This window comes from Callorhinchus milii, unplaced genomic scaffold, assembly GCF_018977255.1.
Source record: "Callorhinchus milii isolate IMCB2004 unplaced genomic scaffold, IMCB_Cmil_1.0 Scaffold151, whole genome shotgun sequence".
Lineage (NCBI taxonomy): Eukaryota > Metazoa > Chordata > Chondrichthyes > Chimaeriformes > Callorhinchidae > Callorhinchus > Callorhinchus milii.
Window position 1 is genome coordinate 40,617 of NW_024704892.1, and position 18,817 is coordinate 59,433.

The window sequence follows — 18,817 nt, forward strand, 5'->3', positions numbered from 1 at the left end:
CCCCCAGTGACTTCGCCTTGCTTCCTCCCTTTCCTCCTTCAAGGCCGGTCTCAAAAGCTTTCAGCTTGTCCGTGCCTTCAGCTCCCTTCTCGACTGTCTAAGCCCTCCTCGCTCCCTCCCTTCCCTTCCCTTCCCTCACCCTGACCATTTCCCCCTCCTTGCTCCCTCCCTTCCCTTCCCTCCCCTCACCCTGACCATTTCCCCCCTTCTCGCTCTCTCCCTTCCCTCCCCTCACTCTGACCATCTCCCCCCTCCTCGTTCCCTCCTTTCCCTTCCCTCCCCCTGACCATTTCCCCCCTTCTCGCTCCCTCCCTTCCCTCCACTCATCCTGACCATTTCCTCCCTCCTCGCTCCCTCTCTCCCCTCTCCTCACCCTGACCATTTCCCCCCTCCTCGCTCTGTCCCTTCCTCCCCTCACCCTGACCGTTCCCCCTCCTCTCTCCCACTCTGCCCTCCCCTCACTCTGACCATCTCCCCCTTCCTCGCTCCCTCTCTCCTCTCCCCTCACCCTGACCATTTCCCCCTTCCTCGCTCTCTCCCTTCCTCTCCTCACCCTGACCATTCTCCCCTCCTCGCCCCCTCTCTCCCTTCCCCTCACCCTGACCATCTTCCCCTCCTCGCTCTCTCCCTTCCCTCCCCTCACCCTGACCATTTCCCCCCTCCTCGCTCTCTCCCGTCTTCCCCTCACCCTGACCATTGCCCCATCCTCGCTCCCTCTCTCCCCTCCCAATTGAGCCCAATAGCGGGGCCCTGACGTCACGGGCAGCGCGATACGTCACTCCGTCATTGAGTGACGTCACCGGTCAGCGCAGCACGTCACTTGGACATAGCTTGACGTCACCGAGTCACTGGGCAGTGCGACGCGTCACTCAGCCATGGCGTGGCGTCACCGCGAAGCTCGGCAGCCCACGACGTCACCGCTTCGCGGTCAGAGACGCAATGAAGCTCCCACTACACTGTGCATCCGTCCAAACTCCCAGGTCAGGGTTAGAGACATATTAAAGCTCTCTCTACACTGTGCGTCCACACTCACAGGTCGGGGTTAGAGACACAGTAAAGCTCTCTCTACCCTGGGCTTCCACACTCTCAGGTGAGGGTTAGAGACAAAGTAAATCTCCCTCTACCCTGGGCGTCCGTCCACACTCCCAGTTCTGGTTTAGAGACACAGTAAAGCTCCCTCTCCACTGTGTGTCCACACTCCCAGGTCAGGGTTACAGACACAGTAAAGCTCCCACTTCGCTGTGTGCCCACACTCCCAGGTTAGGGTTACAGACACAGTAAAGCTCCCTCTCCACTGTGCGTCCACACTTCCAGGTCAGGATCAGTGCAGATTCCCCTCTCCACCGTCGGCAACGCCCGGACACAGGGAGCGGAAACCAATCCCTGACAGCAAAGCTGTCAAAATATGTGCGCTACTATCCCTCCACACTTTGTGTTGAAGAAGCTTTATTGGGAATTGAAACGGTTGCAGAAGTGGTGATACAAAAGCAAACGGTTACAATACGAAATTTCACATATGTATCCCCAGATTATCCACAACTATTGGATTTAAATAAAGAACCGGTGAAATAAACACCCCCCACCACCCTCTCCCCACCCCACCTCCCCCCAATACTCTAACCTTTTTCGTCACAACATTGGTGTAAAGTTGACGCGAGAATGTTAACCCATCACCATCGGCTCAAACAACAAAAAACATACTTCCATCTCCAGCTAATGCCATCACCCGTAATGCCAATCAATCTATTCAAAACACCACGTCAGAGGTGCGTGTGTCTCTAAACTACTTATTATAGGAACCACACGACTGGAAGCAAAGCCCGTGTCCGCTCGGGACGTAAAATATAACGTTACTCTTTTCTGAGCCACAAAGTAACACAACGCATATAACCACAACTATTCGATTACAATAAATAAGCGGTAAAATATCCCCCTTCGTCACAACATTGGAGCAAAGCTGAGCGCAAGATTGTTAACCCATCACTGTTCAAACAACACGGGGCAGAAACACAAGCAATCCTAATACCCTCTGAAGCCAGGGTTAAGGCAGCAACTGCTGAGAAAATAGGACACAAGTTGTGCTGAGGCATTGCCGGCCTTTCCTTAGCCTGGTCGCCTCATCCGTCAGGTATTCTTGCCAGACGAGCGTTCCTTGAGCTTCACTCTCCCGAAAGTCAAGTTGGGTAATGCTTTTTTCAGCCTCTCGTGTAACTGAATAAAACAATCAATTAACCTGTAGATTAGAGCGGCTCAGAGCACAGACTGTAGTGACTTATCGAAAGCTGGTGGGTTTGTGAAGGACAAAACTATTTAATATGATCGTCATAAAATTCACTGCGATGGATATCGCGTCTTTCATTCTGTTTGTACATCTCAAAGGGCTTCACAGGCTATAATGTAAAGTGTGTATGTTTTGTAGGCTGAACGGGGCAGCCAATTTGCACGCAGCAAGTTCCCACAAGGAGTGAGCGAGCAATTTTATTTGGAGGGTAGCTGGCGAGATCACAGGGAGAAACTCCCTTCTCTTTCCAACTGTCCCATGGGGTCTTTGCCGTCCACCTGAAACAGGAAACAGTGACAAGAGGAAGGCTACAGGAAGCTGTAGCTCAGTGTGTGGTCAGGGCTGGAGCTCATGTTTTCACGCTGTGAAGCAACATTTCATGTCCAATGACTTACCTGCCCCAAAATCGACGCCTTCAGTTGCTCAAGTTCTTCCGGAGTCGGAGGATTTCCTCGTACGTGATGCCGAGAGTTAGAGGCACAAAATGGCATTCTAAACAAAAAAAAGTTTCTTTATCTCACATTGAGGCACCGATTCTTCAATAGCTGACCCACAGCTAGAGTCGTAGACGTAACATTGGACATCGCCATAGAGCCACAGCAACAATAACCCCGTTTACACAGCGCCTCTCACACAGGGCAGCGACCCAGAGCGCTTGACAGTGATGGATTATGACGCTGAGGTGGGGGGAGGTGACCGTCGGGTCGGTCAAAGAGGAAGGTCTTCAGGCACGACCTGAAGGTGGGGCAGGAAGGGACTAGAGGGAGAAGTAGAGGAGGCGTGTCCCAAAGTTTGAGGGCACAGAGGCTGAAAGCGCGGCCATCGATAGTTTCAAGTGACAAAGAGGAGGACGGAGCCAGTCGAGCGGAGACAGTGGGTAAGGACCGGGGAGCTGGGGTGGGTGGTGGCCGGGTTGGGGAAGACGGGGACGGGTGACGGTTAAGCAGGTCGGAGAGGTATGGAGGTGCGAGGACATGAAGGGATATGAAAACGAGTGAGAGGGTTCCCTGCGCCATCCTCCCCACACACACAATGGCTCATTCCCTTGAACCCTGTGGCTCCCGTTGCACTGTCTCCCTGATCAGAGATAGGCATGCGAGCGCCATTGGTGGGATATCATCTTAACTCAACACCGCAAATGTAAGACAATCATTTGGGAAATAACGGGGTTTGTGGGGAAATGTAGCGAATCTGATCAAAAGACCTGCCACAATTCAATCAACTCTCTGAAGAGACTTCCTGGGCTGAACGGTCTACTCCTGTCCCCAGTTTGATTACTCTTGAGAGTTAGGTCCCAGTGAGTCAAAGTGTAGGTTACCGGGCACGGTGAGGTGAGGTAGGGATCAGGTGAGACAGGTGAAGGGAGTTGTGGAGTTTGGGAGGGGGTTGGTGATGGATGTTGGGGGTTTGGATGGGGTGTTGATGTGGGATTGGGGGCTTGCTGGGTTGTTGGGGTGGGGTTAGGAATTTGGGTTTCGGGGTTGGGGATTGATTGGAGGCAGTTGGGGATTGGGGTGCTGCGGGTTGGGGTTTCGTGGGGAGAGTCCAGATGACACAGCAAAGACAATGTAAAGAGGTGTCAACTGGTTGAGAATCGCTGAGATACAAAGTGGACTGACCAGGATTGTCATCACAGAATCCCTGATCCTCGATGTTCGATGGCCTCATGGGAGGAGAGACGGTGTTGGTTGTCTATCTGTGGAGAGAGGAGAAGCGTTACCAAGAGCGTCTCTGCTCTAACTCCTAGTTATTACTTCAAGCCTTGAGTCCAGGACACGCACCAGGACACATCATCCTTCGTGTTGCCCCCAATCAGATCGGGCTCTCTTCATATAATTATAATGATATTATTATTATTAAGCCATGCATCTGATACAGCGCCTTAGAACATCTCAATACGTTTCACAGAATTTACTGTAAAGTTTAGTGACTGTGGAGTTCATGCGTAAAGTGCGGCAGCCCATTTTGCAGCACCAAGTCACACAAACAGCCGTGGATTGAGTAATCAAATTATTATTATGATTATTTAAAATTTTTTGGCAGTGTATTATTATCCCTGGAAAAGCAAACCACCAAACAATCAACAACCGGGTTCCTATTTACTGCTACGGCGTGTGGAGTAAGGAATCGATCCCAGGTCCTCTCGCTTGCAATGCCAGTGCTCTAACCAAAGAGCTTCATGTCCCCATACTAACCTGCACAACCCCACACAAACCTCCACAACCCCACGCTGACATACAAGTCCCCACACTTACCTTCACAACTCCACACTAACTTACACATTCCCACACTAATGTTCACAAGCCCACACTGAACTACACAACCCGACACTACCCTGCACAACCCCACATTGTCCTTCACAATCACACATTAACCTGGAGGACCCCAAAATGACGTCTATTAAATTCTGTAAACCAGACCAGACACCTGCTTCACTGCCATTGAACTGTGATGACCTTAGTTCAGTTGTAGAACTGATTGAGCAAAACCCCAGAGTCCAATAGGAGGCTCCAAGTTGTAAAGTTTTACCGTCAGGAACACGGCCCTAACTGGTAACCCAGGGACACTGACCTGGCTAATGAGCAACATCATCTGGAGTGTCTGACAAGTTGTGTGGTTTGTATCAACTCCACACCAGGAGCTACTGTCTGACTCACTAAACGGTTGGCGATAAGCAGCAGGACAGACTGGTGAGCACTTAATCACTTGTCTCAATGTGGGTCCCGGTAACGGTGCTCTCGGGAGTCGCTGTAGGATCTGCTATGTAGGGATAAGGGGAGCTGGGATTTGGAGGAGGAGAGTCCGAGATCTGGGGAAGGGCAGGTGGAACTGAAAGATCAGAATTGGGAATGAACGAAAAGGTTTGAATTCACGGATGAACATTGTCAGGAGCCACCCTCAGAAACAGAGGCCCTAACGGGCAGCCCATGGACCCTGATCTAGCTCTGAGCGAGAGGTGGGCTCGGTTGCTGGGCCCTGTGATGGGGTGAAGAAGTCTCTGGCGGCTGTGGATGGGGTGGTTTCAGGAGCTGCAGTGGACGGAGCTGTTGGTGTGGTTCCCTGTGTAACTTAACATGTGGGAGTTACTGACCATTACATTATCTCAGATAAAATTGCACCATCTGAAAGAGTAACCTTGCAGCCACAGCCCAAACTATCGGGTAGGTTGTTCCTAGCTAGACAAGCAATGAGAAAGTTTACCAAACTGAGCTCTCTGCGGAATGCAGTTTTCACCGTTTAGATTCCAGCAGTTTCCCAAACACAAAGTCTGGTCTCCTCAAGCCTTAGCTCTTGCTAATCTGCACCTCCCTTTGGAAATAGGCAAACAGATTTGTCCCTCAAGGGAGAGAGAGAGAGAGAGAGAGAGAGAGGCAGAGAGAGAGATGGAGTAAGAGAGAGGGAGAGGGATAGTGAGAGAGGAAGAGATAGAGAGAAAGAGAGATTGAGAGATAGTAAGCGCATTCCTATCCAACAATCTATCTCTCGGATTTCCATGTGCAGTTGGGCTGCATGGAAATGTCAGTTGGATTTGTATACTATAAAATACGATTATGGGTTTCCGCGTGTGTCAGATACCTGGCTGCCCGAAAGAAATATATTTCAGGACGCCACTGCCTAAACGGTGAGCACTTGGCAACTGAAGACAAAATCGTTACAAATTGATTAAGTATTATTATTAATATTATAATTAATATTATTATCCTGACTGCTGCGGTAATATTAAAGGCTGATCGGAATTTTCCCACCATTTTCATGTGAGACAACTGCCCGGGCACTTACTGGGAGGATCATCTGAAGCAGAGCGTTTCGGTGTTGTCCCATGAGATGTATCTGCTGAGTGGAGGCTTGTGGTGTCTGTGTGAGACGCGGGAGTCTCGCTTGGAGTCGCCGATGGCTGTGGATCTGTGGAGACACAAGAACGGTTACCATGTGCTGCTCCAAATATTTGTGGAGGCCTATAGCTCAGTGGTTAGAGAACACACCAGACGACATGTGTTCGATTCAAGGGCGGTTTATGGCCAAACGTTGGGCAAGTTTCCTCACTGAACACACACAGACACACACATCTGTTCACCTTGCAGTAAAGACTGGTGCGCCTTTACTTACCTCTCACAATTGGTGTCCCGGTAAAGACTCTGTCGTTAGTTGGTTTAGGTATATCTATGCTGGGAGGAGGAGAGCTGGAAGTTGGAGGAGGAGAGTCCTTGCTCTGGGGAAGGGCAGCTGGATCTGAAAGACCTGAATTGGGAATCAATTATAGGATTTGAAGTAACAGAAGAACTTTGTTCGGAGCCACCATCAAAATCACAGGCCCTAACTGGCAGCCCAATGAAACTGACCTGGCTTTGAGCGGGAGGTGGGCTGGGTTGCTGATCTCTGTGATGGGGTGAAGGTGTCTCTGGCGGCTGTGGATGGGGTGGTTTCTGGAGCGGCAGTGGTCGTAGCTCTTGCTGTAATTTCCTCTGTAACTAAAAATGTGGGAGTTAATGTCCCTCGTAATCTGTTGGCTAAAAATGCACCCGCTGCAAGATTAACCCTGCAGCCCAAACTCTGTCTAACGGCGAGGGTGGTCCTCGCTGGATAAGCAGTGGGAATGTTTACCAGACAGCGCTTTCAGCGGCATACTATGCAGTTTTCGCTGCTTTGGCTCCAGCAGTTTCCCCAACAGTAATTTTGGTGTCCTCAAACCTTGGCACTTGCCAACTTGCGCCTCTCTCTTGAATTATGTAAGCAGGATGTGTCCCTCGAGGGAGAGAGTGCGAGAGAGTGCTTTCCATTCTCATAATCTATCCCTATGATTTCCATGTGAAGTTGGGCTCCATGGAAATCTCAGTTGGATTTGGATACACTTAAGCACGGTGTTGGTTTTCGATTTGTGTCAGAAACCCGGTTGATCACGATGATGGTTTTCCCTGTGTGTCAGACACACGGCTGGTCAGCGTGATGAGTTTCCACGTGTGTCAGACACCCGGCCTTCCAAAATAAACATATGTGTATATAAATATATATATGTGTATATATATATACATATAAGTTTGTACTGCTTAAACGTTGAGCACTTGGCAATTCATGACTAAATCGTTGCTAATTTTAATAATTATTATTATTATCATGACACCTTGGGAATTCCTAAGGGCTGCTAGAAATTTTCCCACCATTTTCAAGTGAGACAAATTCCGGCACTTACGAGGAGGATCATCAAACTTGGAGGCTTCCTGTGTTGACCAATGGGATATATATGCTGAGTGGAGGCTTGTGGTGTCTGTGTGAGACGCGGGAGTCTGGCTTGGAGTCTCCGATGGCTGTGGATCTGTGGAGACACAATAACGGTTACCATGTGTGGCTCCAAATATTTGTGGAGGCCTATAGCTCAGTGGTTAGAGAACACGCCAGAGGACATGTCTTCGTTTCAAGGGCGGGTTATGGCCGAACGTTGGGCAAGTTTCCTCACTGAACACACACAGGCACACACATCTTTGTTCACCTTGCAGTAAAGACTGGTGCGCCTTTACTTACCTGTCACACTTGGTGTCCAGGTAAAGACTCTGTCGTGAGTTGGTTTAGGTACATCTATGCTGGGAGGAGGAGAGCTAGAAGTTGGAGGAGGAGAGTCCGTGCTCTGCGGAAGGGCAGCTGGATCTGAAAGACCTGAATTAGGAATCAATTATAGGATTTGAAGTAACAGAAGAACTTTGTTCGGAGCCACCATCAAAATCACAGCCCCTAACTGGCAGCCCAATGAAACTGACCTGGCTTTGAGCGGGAGGTGGGCTGGGTTGCTGAGCTCTGTGATGGGGTGAAGGTGTCTCTGGCGGCTGTGAATGGGGTGGGATCAGGAGCGGCAGTGGGCGTAGCTCTTGCTGTATTTTCCTCTGTAACTAAAAATGTGGGAGTTAATATCCCTCGTAATCTGTTGGCTAAAAATGCACCCGCTGCAAGATTAACCCTGCAGCCCAAACTCTGTCTAACGGCGAGGGTGGTCCTCGCTGGATAAGCAGTGGGAATGTTTACCAGACAGCGCTTTCAGCGGCATACTATGCAGGTTTCGCTGCTTAGGCTCCAGCAGTTTCCCCAACAGAAATTTTGGGGTCCTCAAACCTTGGCACTTGCCAACTTGCGCGTCTCTCTTGAATTATGTAAGCAGGATGTGTCCCTCGAGGGAGAGAGTGCGAGAGAGCGCTTTCCATTCTCATGATCTATCCCTATGAATTCCATGTTTTGTTGGGCTCCATGGAAATCTCAGTTGGATTTAGATACACTTAAGCACGGTGTTGGGTTTCGATTTGTGTCAGAAACCCGGTTGATCACGATGATGGTTTCAAGGGCGGGTTATGGCCGAACGTTTGGCAAGTTTCCTCACTGAACACACACAGGCACACACATCTTTGTTCACCTTGCAGTAAAGACTGGTGCGACTTTACTTACCTGTCACTCTTGGTGTCCCGGTAAAGACTCTGTCGTGAGTTGGTTTAGGTAAATCTATGCTGGGAGGAGGAGAGCTAGAAGTTGGAGGAGGAGAGTCCGTGCTCTGCGGAAGGGCAGCTGGATCTGAAAGACCTGAATTGGGAATCAATTATAGGATTTGAAGTAACAGAAGAACTTTGTTCGGAGCCACCATCAAAATCACAGCCCCTAACTGGCAGCCCAATGAAACTGACGTGGCTTTGAGCGGGAGGTGGGCTGGGTTGCTGATCTCTGTGATGGGGTGAAGGTGTCTCTGGCGGCTGTGGATGGGGTGGTTTCTGGAGCGGCAGTGGTCGTAGCTCTTGCTGTAATTTCCTCTGTAACTAAAAATGTGGGAGTTAATGTCCCTCGTAATCTGTTGGCTAAAAATGCACCCGCTGCAAGATTAACCCTGCAGCCCAAACTCTGTCTAACGGCGAGGGTGGTCCTCGCTGGATAAGCAGTGGGAATGTTTACCAGACAGCGCTTTCAGCGGCATACTATGCAGTTTTCGCTGCTTTGGCTCCAGCAGTTTCCCCAACAGTAATTTTGGTGTCCTCAAACCTTGGCACTTGCCAACTTGCGCCTCTCTCTTGAATTATGTAAGCAGGATGTGTCCCTCGAGGGAGAGAGTGCGAGAGAGTGCTTTCCATTCTCATAATCTATCCCTATGATTTCCATGTGAAGTTGGGCTCCATGGAAATCTCAGTTGGATTTGGATACACTTAAGCACGGTGTTGGTTTTCGATTTGTGTCAGAAACCCGGTTGATCACGATGATGGTTTTCCCTGTGTGTCAGACACACGGCTGGTCAGCGTGATGAGTTTCCACGTGTGTCAGACACCCGGCCTTCCAAAATAAACATATGTGTATATAAATATATATATGTGTATATATATATACATATAAGTTTGTACTGCTTAAACGTTGAGCACTTGGCAATTCATGACTAAATCGTTGCTAATTTTAATAATTATTATTATTATCATGACACCTTGGGAATTCCTAAGGGCTGCTAGAAATTTTCCCACCATTTTCAAGTGAGACAAATTCCCGGCACTTACGAGGAGGATCATCAAACTTGGAGGCTTCCTGTGTTGACCAATGGGATATATATGCTGAGTGGAGGCTTGTGGTGTCTGTGTGAGACGCGGGAGTCTGGCTTGGAGTCTCCGATGGCTGTGGATCTGTGGAGACACAATAACGGTTACCATGTGTGGCTCCAAATATTTGTGGAGGCCTATAGCTCAGTGGTTAGAGAACACGCCAGAGGACATGTCTTCGTTTCAAGGGCGGGTTATGGCCGAACGTTGGGCAAGTTTCCTCACTGAACACACACAGGCACACACATCTTTGTTCACCTTGCAGTAAAGACTGGTGCGCCTTTACTTACCTGTCACACTTGGTGTCCAGGTAAAGACTCTGTCGTGAGTTGGTTTAGGTACATCTATGCTGGGAGGAGGAGAGCTAGAAGTTGGAGGAGGAGAGTCCGTGCTCTGCGGAAGGGCAGCTGGATCTGAAAGACCTGAATTAGGAATCAATTATAGGATTTGAAGTAACAGAAGAACTTTGTTCGGAGCCACCATCAAAATCACAGCCCCTAACTGGCAGCCCAATGAAACTGACCTGGCTTTGAGCGGGAGGTGGGCTGGGTTGCTGAGCTCTGTGATGGGGTGAAGGTGTCTCTGGCGGCTGTGGAATGGGGTGGGATCAGGAGCGGCAGTGGGCGTAGCTCTTGCTGTATTTTCCTCTGTAACTAAAAATGTGGGAGTTAATATCCCTCGTAATCTGTTGGCTAAAAATGCACCCGCTGCAAGATTAACCCTGCAGCCCAAACTCTGTCTAACGGCGAGGGTGGTCCTCGCTGGATAAGCAGTGGGAATGTTTACCAGACAGCGCTTTCAGCGGCATACTATGCAGGTTTCGCTGCTTAGGCTCCAGCAGTTTCCCCAACAGAAATTTTGGGGTCCTCAAACCTTGGCACTTGCCAACTTGCGCGTCTCTCTTGAATTATGTAAGCAGGATGTGTCCCTCGAGGGAGAGAGTGCGAGAGAGCGCTTTCCATTCTCATGATCTATCCCTATGAATTCCATGTTTTGTTGGGCTCCATGGAAATCTCAGTTGGATTTAGATACACTTAAGCACGGTGTTGGGTTTCGATTTGTGTCATAAACCCGGTTGATCACGATGATGGTTTCAAGGGCGGGTTATGGCCGAACGTTTGGCAAGTTTCCTCACTGAACACACACAGGCACACACATCTTTGTTCACCTTGCAGTAAAGACTGGTGCGACTTTACTTACCTGTCACACTTGGTGTCCCGGTAAAGACTCTGTCGTGAGTTGGTTTAGGTAAATCTATGCTGGGAGGAGGAGAGCTAGAAGTTGGAGGAGGAAAGTCCGTGCTCTGCGGAAGGGCAGCTGGATCTGAAAGACCTGAATTGGGAATCAATTATAGGATTTGAAGTAACAGAAGAACTTTGTTCGGAGCCACCATCAAAATCACAGCCCCTAACTGGCAGCCCAATGAAACTGACCTGGCTTTGAGCGGGAGGTGGGCTGGGTTGCTGATCTCTGTGATGGGGTGAAGGTGTCTCTGGCGGCTGTGGATGGGGTGGGTTCAGGAGCGGCAGTGGGCGTAGCTCTTGCTGTATTTTCCTCTGTAACTAAAAATGTGCGGGTTAATATCCCTCGTAATCTGTTGGCTAAAAATGCACCCGCTGCAAGATTAACCCTGCAGCCCAAACTCTGTCTAACGGCGAGGGTGGTCCTCGCTGGATAAGCAGTGGGAATGTTTACCAGACAGCGCTTTCAGCGGCATACTATGCAGGTTTCGCTGCTTAGGCTCCAGCAGTTTCCACACCAGAAATTTTGGGGTCCTCAAACCTTGGCACTTGCCAACTTGCGCGTCTCTCTTGAATTATGTAAGCAGGATGTGTCCCTCGAGGGAGAGAGTGCGAGAGAGCGCTTTCCATTCTCATAATCTATCCCTATGAATTCCATGTTTTGTTGGGCTCCATGGAAATCTCAGTTGGATTTAGATACACTTAAGCACGGTGTTGGGTTTCGATTTGTGTCAGAAACCCGGTTGATCACGATGATGGTTTCAAGGGCGGGTTATGGCCGAACGTTTGGCAAGTTTCCTCACTGAACACACACAGGCACACACATCTTTGTTCACCTTGCAGTAAAGACTGTTGCGACTTTACTTACCTGTCACTCTTGGTGTCCCGGTAAAGACTCTGTCGTGAGTTGGTTTAGGTACATCTATGCTGGGAGGAGGAGAGCTAGAAGTTGGAGGAGGAGAGTCCGTGCTCTGCGGAAGGGCAGCTGGATCTGAAAGACCTGAATTGGGAATCAATTATAGGATTTGAAGTAACAGAAGAACTTTGTTCGGAGCCACCATCAAAATCACAGCCCCTAACTGGCAGCCCAATGAAACTGACGTGGCTTTGAGCGGGAGGTGGGCTGGGTTGCTGATCTCTGTGATGGGGTGAAGGTGTCTCTGGCAGCTGTGGATGGGTTGGGTTCAGGAGCGGCAGTGGGCGTAGCTCTTGCTGTATTTTCCTCTGTAACTAAAAATGTGGGAGTTAATGTCCCTCGTAATCTGTTGGCTAAAAATGCACCCGCTGCAAGATTAACCCTGCAGCCCAAACACTGTCTAACGGCGAGGGTGGTCCTCGCTGGATAAGCAGTGTGAATGTTTACAAGACAGAGCTTACAGCGGCATACTATGCAGTTTTCGCTGCTTAGGCTCCAGCAGTTTCGCTACAGAGATTTTGGGGTCCTCAAATCTTGGCACTTGCCAACTTGCGTCTCTCTCTTGAATTATGTAAGCAGGATGTGTCCCTCGAGGGAGAGATTGCGAGAGAGCGCTTTCCATTCTAATAATCTATCCCTATGATTTCCATGTGTAGTTGGGCTGCATGAAAATCTCAGTTGGATTTCGATACACTTAAGCACGGTGGTGGGTTTCGATTTGTGTCAGAAACCCGGTTGATTACGATGATGGCTTTCCGTGTGTCAGACACCCGGCTGGTCAGGGTGATGAGTTTCCACGTGTGTCAGACACCCGGCTGTCCAAAATAAACATATATGTCTGTAAATATATAATTATATATACATATGTATATATATACATATGATTGTAATGCTTAAACGTTGAGCACTTGGAAATTCATAACAAAATCGTTGTTATTTTATTAATTATTATTATTATCATGACAGCTGGGGAATTCCTAAGGGCTGCTGGAAATTTTCCCAGCATTTTCATGTGAGACAAATGCCCGGCACTTACGAGGAGTTTCATCAAACTTGGAGTCTTCCTGTGTTGACCAATGGGATATATCTGCTGAGTGGAGGCTTGTACTGTCTGTGTGAGACGCGGGAGTCTCGCTTGGAGTCGCCGATGGCTGTGGATCTGTGGAGACAGAAGAACGGTTACCATGTGCGGCTCCAAATATTTGTGGTGGCCTATAGCTCAGTGGTTAGAGAACACGCCAGAGGACATGTGTTTGATTCAGGGGCGGGTTATGGCCAAACGTTGGGCAAGTTTCCTCACTGAACACACACAGACACACACATCTCTGTTCACCTTGCAATAAAGACTGGTGCGCCTTTACTTACCTGTCACTCTTGGTGTCCCGGTAAAGACTCTGTCGTGAGTTGGTTTAGGTATATCTATGCTGGGAGGAGGAGAGCTGGTACTTGGAGGAGGAGAGTCCGTGCTCTGGGGAAGGGCAGCTGGATCTGAAAGACCTGAATTGGGAATCAATTCTAGGATTTGAAGTAACAGAAGAACTTTGTTCGGAGCCACCATCAAAATCACAGGCACTAACTGGCAGCCCAATGAAACTGACCTGGCTTTGAGCGGGAGGTGGGCTGGGTTGCTGATCTCTGTGATGGGGTGAAGGTGTCTCTGGCGGCTGTGGATGGGGTGGTTTCTGGAGCGGCAGTGGTCGTAGCTCTTGCTGTAATTTCCTCTGTAACTAAAAATGTGGGAGTTAATGTCCCTCGTAATCTGTTGGCTAAAAATGCACCCGCTGCAAGATTAACCCTGCAGCCCAAACTCTGTCTAACGGCGAGGGTGGTCCTCGCTGGATAAGCAGTGGGAATGTTTAGCAGACAGCGCTTTCAGCGGCATACTGTGCAGGTTTCGCTGCTTAGGCTCCAGCAGTTTCCCTACAGAGATTTTGGGGTCCTCAAATCTTGGCACTTGCCAACTTGCGTCTCTCTCTTGAATTATGTAAGCAGGATGTGTCCCTCGAGGGAGAGATTGCGAGAGAGCGCTTTCCATTCTAATAATCTATCCCTATGATTTCCATGTGTAGTTGGGCTGCATGAAAATCTCAGTTGGATTTCGATACACTTAAGCACGGTGGTGGGTTTCGATTTGTGTCAGAAACCCGGTTGATTACGATGATGGCTTTCCGTGTGTCAGACACCCGGCTGGTCAGGGTGATGAGTTTCCACGTGTGTCAGACACCCGGCTGTCCAAAATAAACATATATTTCTGTAAATATATAATTATATATACATATGTATATATATACATATGATTGTAATGCTTAAACGTTGAGCACTTGGAAATTCATAACAAAATCGTTGTTATTTTATTAATTATTATTATTATCATGACAGCTGGGGAATTCCTAAGGGCTGCTGGAAATTTTCCCAGCATTTTCATGTGAGACAAATGCCCGGCACTTACGAGGAGTTTCATCAAACTTGGAGTCTTCCTGTGTTGACCAATGGGATATATCTGCTGAGTGGAGGCTTGTACTGTCTGTGTGAGACGCGGGAGTCTCGCTTGGAGTCGCCGATGGCTGTGGATCTGTGGAGACAGAAGAACGGTTACCATGTGCGGCTCCAAATATTTGTGGAGGCCTATAGCTCAGTGGTTAGAGAACACGCCAGAGGACATGTGTTCGATTCAGGGGCGGGTTATGGCCAAACGTTGGGCAAGTTTCCTCACTGAACACACACAGACACACACATCTCTGTTCACCTTGCAATAAAGACTGGTGCGCCTTTACTTACCTGTCACTCTTGGTGTCCCGGTAAAGACTCTGTCGTGAGTTGGTTTAGGTATATCTATGCTGGGAGGAGGAGAGCTGGTATTTGGAGGAGGTGAGTCCGTGCTCTGGGGAAGGGCAGCTGGATCTGAAAGACCTGAATTGGGAATCAATTATAGGATTTGAAGTAACAGAAGAACTTTGTTCGGAGCCACCATCAAAATCACAGCCCCTAACTGGCAGCCCAATGAAACTGACCTGGCTTTGAGCGGGAGGTGGGCTGGGTTGCTGATCTCTGTGATGGGGTGAAGGTGTCTCTGGCGGCTGTGGATGGGGTGGTTTCAGGAGCGGCAGTGGTCGTAGCTCTTGCTGTAATTTCCTCTGTAACTAAAAATGTGGGAGTTAATGTCCCTCGTAATCTGTTGGCTAAAAATGCACCCGCTGCAAGATTAACCCTGCAGCCCAAACTCTGTCTAACGGCGAGGGTGGTCCTCGCTGGATAAGCAGTGGGAATGTTTACCAGACAGCGCTTTCAGCGGCATACTGTGCAGGTTTCGCTGCTTAGGCTCCAGCAGTTTCCCTACAGAGATTTTGGGGTCCTCAAATCTTGGCACTTGCCAACTTGCGTCTCTCTCTTGAATTATGTAAGCAGGATGTGTCCCTCGAGGGAGAGATTGCGAGAGAGCGCTTTCCATTCTAATAATCTATCCCTATGATTTCCATGTGTAGTTGGGCTGCATGGAAATCTCAGTTGGATTTCGATACACTTAAGCACGATGGTGGGTTTCGATTTGTGTCAGAAACCCGGTTGATCACGATGATGGCTTTCCGTGTCTCAGACACACGGCTGGTCAGCGTGATGAGTTTCCACGTGTGTCAGACACCCGGCTGTCCAAAATAAACATATATGTCTGTAAATATATATATATACATATGTATATACATACATATGATTGTAATGCTTAAACGTTGAGCACTTGGAAATTCATGACAAAATCGTTGCTAATTTTAATAATTATTATTATTATCATGACAGCTGGGGAATTCCTAAGGGCTGCTGGAAATTTTCCCAGCATTTTCAAGTGAGACAAATTCCCGGCACTTACGAGGAGTTTCATCAAACTTGGAGGCTTCCTGTGTTGACCAATGGGATATATCTGCTGAGTGGAGGCTTGTGGTGTCTGTGTGAGACGCGGGAGTCTCGCTTGGAGTCGCCGATGGCTGTGGATCTGTGGAGACAGAAGAACGGTTACCATGTGCGGCTCCAAATATTTGTGGTGGCCTATAGCTCAGTGGTTAGAGAACACGCCAGAGGACATTTGTTCGATTCAGGGGCGGGATATGGCCAAACGTTGGGCAAGTTTCCTGACTGAACACACACAGACACACACACCTCTGTTCACCTTGCAGTAGAAATTGCTGCGCACTTACTTACCCGTCACACTTGGGTTCCTAGTAAAGACTCTCTGATGAGTTGCTTTAGGTGCAGCGATGCTGGGAGGAGGATAGCTGGAAAGTGGAGATGGAGTGTCCGTGCTCTGGGGGAGTGCAGGTGGAACTGAGAGACCAGAATTGGGAATAAAGGAGAGTTTTAAGTCACGGATGAACTATGTTCGGAGCCACCGTCAGAAACACAGCCCCTAAAGGGTAGCCCATGAACACTGACCTGGCTCTGAGCGGGAGGCGGGCTCGTTTGGTGGGCTCTGTGATGGGGTGAAAGTGCCTCTGGCCGCTTTGGATGGGGTGATTTCAGGAGCTGCAGTGGACGGAAATGTTGTTGGTGTTTTTCTCTCTGGAAATAAGCATGTGGAAGTTACTGGCCCTATACTGGGGCATTTCTAATGTATTTCCGCACATTTACACACTGTAGTTACCAGCAATAATAACATACCAGGGTAACCTCTAGATTATCCTGTTGTACGTTATTCCCATCTGATGGACTACGAATTTGGTTATAGTGCAGGTTAGAGGCAGAGCGAAGCTTCCTCTCTACACTGTCCTAGAACATCAATGACCCAACCCCACAACAACAGCCACCGCCACCGATCCTACAGCTCAGATCACATCTCACTCCGTCATGTCAGCCACAAGCTCATTACCTGCGTAACAGACGAAAGGGCCAGTTTGTTGACATCCAGTGTCATGCCATAAACCACCAGCACCATATCCACCGTTGATCACACGGACACATACTGAAATCTTTGTATACTCATTCGGCTCCACATATCCCCAGTGTGTATAATTGGCGTTGTCTCCATTTGACCATTTCCAGCCGGCCTCAGTCTGGTCATTATTGTACAGCCCGATCCAGACGTATTGACTTCCAAGAAACAGAGGATCAATGAGCCTCTTCTCCTCTGGACTCCGGATGCTGACGAGTTCCATGTAGTGATTGCGGCAGTGATCCCGGGCTTCAGTCCAGGTTCTGTCCTTGTTGATCCTGTGATACTCTCTGTCCGGGGATTGGATGGTCTGTACAGCTGGGAAGAGGAGAGAATATCAGTCATTTTATTGGTTGGAGCAAATGATAGGAAGGTGAGGATCAGTGGCAATTGGTCACCAGCTAACCATCCCATCCCCAACCCCTCTTCCTACAGTCCCCACCGCCACACTCTCCCCCCCATTCGCCCCACACGCACCACCTCAAACATTCCCTCCCCACCTAACCACAGACTTCCTCCCACCCCCGACAAACTTCCCTCAACCCCACATGTGCCCCCACCACAATGCAACCCCCACTCTCCCCCATCCCACACCCTGCCCCACACATTCCCCTCCATACTCCCCCGCCCCGTATTCCCTTCCACCTGTTTGTGTGTGAGTGACTGTGTGGATGAATGGCTGTGAGAGTGACTATGTGTGTGAGTGACTTTGTCTTTGAATGAGTGAGCGAGTGAGTGGTTGACTGTGCGAATGACTCTGTGAGTGACTGTGTGAGTGAGTCAGTGACTGTGTGTGTGAGTGATTGCCCCAGGGAGTGAGTGAGTGAGTGAGTCAGCGAGTGAGTGACTATGTGAGTGACAGTGTGAATGAGTGATTCAGTGAAAGTATGAGTGAGTGAGTGAGTGAGTGAGCGAGTGAGTGAGCAAGCGAGTGAGTGAGTGACTCTATGAGTGACTGTGTGAGTAAATGATTATTTGTTACTGTCTGTTATTGTGAGTGACGGTGGGTTTGTGAGTGAATATGAATAACTGTATGTGGGACTGTAAGTGACTGTTTGAGTGAGTGAGTGTATGAATGGCTGTTTGAGTGGCTGTGTGAGTGAATGTGTGAGTCAATTTCTGTGTCAGTGACTGTGCGGGTGAGGGTGAGTGAGTGACATTGCAGTGAGTAAATGTTAGTGAATTTCTGTGTGACTGACTGTATTTGTGAGTGACTGTGTGAGTGATGGTGAGTGAGTGACTCTGTAGTGAGTGACTGTGAGTAAGTGTCTGTGTGAATGAGTGGCTGCGTGAGTAACCGTGTGAGTGAAGGTTAGTGAGTGCCTGTGTGAGAGAGTAACGCTGAGTGAGTGTCTGCAGTGACTGAGTGAGTGAGTGAGTGACTGTAAGTGAGTGACTGTGTGTTTGAATGACTTTGTGTGAGTTAATTCGTGAGCGAATGACTGTGTGTGTGACTGTGAATAACTTTGTGAGTGACTTTGTGTCTGACTGTGTGTGAACAACTGTGTGTTGAATACACTGCGCGAGGAGTGAATGTGTGAGTGAGGGTGAGTGATTGAATGTGTGAGTGATTGCGAGACGCTGAGTGAGTGACTGTAGTAAGTGAGTAAATTTGAGTGAATGTGAGTAAGTGACCATGTGAGTAATTGTGAACGTGTGATTGATTGTGAGTGAGTGAATGTATGAGTGACTGAATAAGCGACTGCCTGTGTGTGATGATTTGACTGAGTGAGTCATTGTGTGAGTAAGTGTGTGAGTAAGTGTCTGAGTGACTGTGCGTTTGTGAGTGATTGCGTGTGTGTGTGAGAGACTGTGTGTGCGATTGATTGAGTGAGTGCATCAGTGTGTCAGTAAGTGCGTGAGTTAGTGTCTGAGTGACTGTGAGTTTGTGAGTGACTGTGTGTGTGTGAGTGACTG

At 48.9% G+C, this 18,817-nt stretch overlaps 1 long non-coding RNA gene across 1 annotated transcript; it reads right to left on the minus strand.

The window, feature by feature from the left end:
* Positions 1-1,622: 1,622 nt before the first annotated feature.
* LOC103172234 lies at positions 1,623-8,834 on the minus strand. The gene is made up of 5 exons (XR_006085985.1): positions 8,708-8,834; positions 6,062-6,184; positions 3,901-3,977; positions 2,677-2,773; positions 1,623-2,211 (listed from the first exon to the last, which is right to left on the minus strand). It is a non-coding gene; the product is annotated as an uncharacterized LOC103172234 (long non-coding RNA).
* Positions 8,835-18,817: the final 9,983 nt, after the last annotated feature.